This window comes from Schistocerca piceifrons, chromosome 5 (assembly GCF_021461385.2).
Source record: "Schistocerca piceifrons isolate TAMUIC-IGC-003096 chromosome 5, iqSchPice1.1, whole genome shotgun sequence".
Taxonomy (NCBI): Eukaryota; Metazoa; Arthropoda; class Insecta; order Orthoptera; family Acrididae; genus Schistocerca; species Schistocerca piceifrons.
Genome location: NC_060142.1, coordinates 710,634,211 through 710,636,846, shown reverse-complemented (window position 1 = coordinate 710,636,846; position 2,636 = coordinate 710,634,211). Strand labels below are relative to the sequence as shown.

At 41.2% G+C, this 2,636-nt stretch overlaps 1 non-coding gene across 1 annotated transcript; it reads right to left on the bottom strand.

Moving 5' to 3' along the window:
* Window positions 1-783: 783 nt before the first annotated feature.
* On the bottom strand, window positions 784-858 carry Trnat-ugu. Its single transcript has one exon. It is a non-coding gene; the product is annotated as a tRNA-Thr (tRNA).
* Between the last annotated feature and the right edge of the window lie 1,778 nt (window positions 859-2,636).

Below are 2,636 nucleotides of genomic sequence, written 5' to 3'. Positions count from 1 at the left end.
TCCTTTGCAGCTCCCATTAAGCCAACATGTGCCACAATTCCAGTTCCACCGCCAACACCACTTCAAATTCAGCAGGCAACAATATCAACAGTAACAGTACCACAAGTTTTATCGTCGCCATACTAATCTGATCTAAAGCTGCTATAGTGCCAACAGGCTGCTCTGCGTCTCCATCATTAAATTATCTACATGATGACACTCAACGCAAGAAATCCATTGTTGATAAATCGCACCCCACTGAGCAATAAAGTCCCTCTAAAATCTTACCATAATGAAATCCCCACAGCACAGTACTGGCATTCTAATCAGCTCAGAAATGTAAACCTTACAATACAAAGCACATAACCAATACCTATTCTCTGTCAGAGAAACAACCACTCCGCAAACTTCACGCGGTGTTTTCAGGAGAATTAAATTGTGCTCTTAACAGGCAGGTACAGTCAAGTCTTGCCAATTATAATATAAACATAATCTTGCTATGGTACCGCGTCATGCCGTTATTCTTTAGGATTCAGTCCAAAGATTTGTTCGATGCGCCTCTCCATGCTACTCTATCTTTTACCACCCTCTTCATCACCCAATAACTACTGCAACCTAAATACGTTTGAGCCTGCTTACTGTATTCTACTATTTGTCCCACTATCCACGTTTTACCCCGAACACTTCGCGCCAACACTAAATTAATGATTCTCTGATATTCCAGAGTGTGAAATGATAACTAAATAGACACCCTAGCTGCAAGCAGTCGTTGATACACTTCATTGGGGACATGTTGAAAATGTGTGCCCCGACCGGGACTCGAACCCGGGATCTCCTGCTTACATGGCAGACGCTCTATCCATCTGAGCCACCGCGGGCACAGAGGATAGTGCGTCTGCAGGGACTCATCCCTTGCACGCTCCCCGTGAGATCCACATTCCCAACATGTCCACAACACTACATTCGTAGTGCGCCTAATAGATGTTTGCCCATCATACTCATTACTTGTGGCAGATTAATCTACCAAGTCCCGTACGAGTTCGGGCATAGCGTGTGCGTTCGCACAAGAAGGTCAAAGGCAGGGAACCCATATTTTTAACTATATATGACGGTAGTATCTGTTCCCGAAAGAACAGTTACCGTGGATGACCATGCAGCTTTGCTAGAAGTGAAATGATAATTAAATAGACACCCTAGCTGCAAGCAGGCGTTGATACACTTCATTGGGGACATGTTGAAAACATGTGTCATGTCAACCGATCCCTTCTTTTAAGCAAGCTGTGCTCCAAGTTTATTGTCTCCTCAATTCGATTCAGTAACTCGTTAGTTTCGCTATCTACCCACCTAATCTTCAGCATTCTTCTGCAGCACCCCATTTCAAAAGCTTTTATTCTCTTCTTGTGTGAACTGCTTCTCATTCACCATTCGCAACCGTACAACACTACACTCCAGTCATATACCTTCAGAAAAATCTCCCTAACATTTAAATTTATATGTGATATTAACAAATTTCTCTTCTTCAGAAACACTTTCCTTGTCGTCATTGCCAGTGTACATCTTATTACTCTCTGCTTCGACCATCATAGTTACTTTTCTGTGCAAATAGCAAAATTAATCTAATACTTTTAGTGTCTTATTTCCATATCTAAGTTACTTACCATCACCTAATTGAATTCGGCTACATTCCATTATCCTTGTTTTGCTTTTGGTGATATTCGTTTTATATCCTAGTTTGAACACAACGTCCATTCCATTCAACTGCCCTTCCAGCTCCTTTGGTGTGCCTGACAGGATTACTATGTCATCGGCAAACCCCAAAATTTTTCTTTCTTTCACCTGAACTTTAATTCCTTCTCAAAACTTTTTCTTGGTTTCCTTTGCTGTTTGTTAAATGTACAGATTGAATAACACAGGGTGTAGTGTCTACTCAAGTACTCCTTCCATTTCGTGCCATTCGACCCATAATTCTGGTGTCTGATATTTGTAAAAATTGTAAATAATCTGTCGCTGTCTTTATTCAAACCTGCCACATTCAGAATTTCTTTATACTGTAAAATAACTAGATCGGCGTCTTGCTCCGATTTCAGTGACCTTCCCCTGTTTCTACTTACATAATATTTTGTCGAGAGCCCATTTATATTTCGTCAGGAATCGTAAAATCCGTTTCTTTGTTCTATCCGAACTTAATCAGATATTTCTTAAACAACTGATTCTATTTTCTGAACTTAAAATGACAAGTGTCTTCTTAAATCTATATCGTACAAAGATTCCGTGAAAACAGATTTCTCAGATTCTACGTCAACTACGTACCCATTAACAACTTTCGGTCCCCATTTAACTGCACTCTCTCTCTCTCTCTCTCTCTCTCTCTCTCTCTCTCGATCCCCTACGTCCCACACAACCTCAGCTCTCACTAACCCTCATAGCTGTGATCAAGGAGTTAGACCCTTAGTTCACAGCTGAAAAACCCAACTCCAATCCGAAATCCCAGATCCGAAAAGCCCTCCACATCCATAATTTTGCTGTATTCCATTACTCTGATCGCTTGGTTACCCATAGCATCCTCGGTTACCATGGTAGATATCACGTATAGGTATTCGCGTGTTAGTATCCTAATACTAGGGATTAGTATACAGGGTGGTCCATTGATAGTGGCC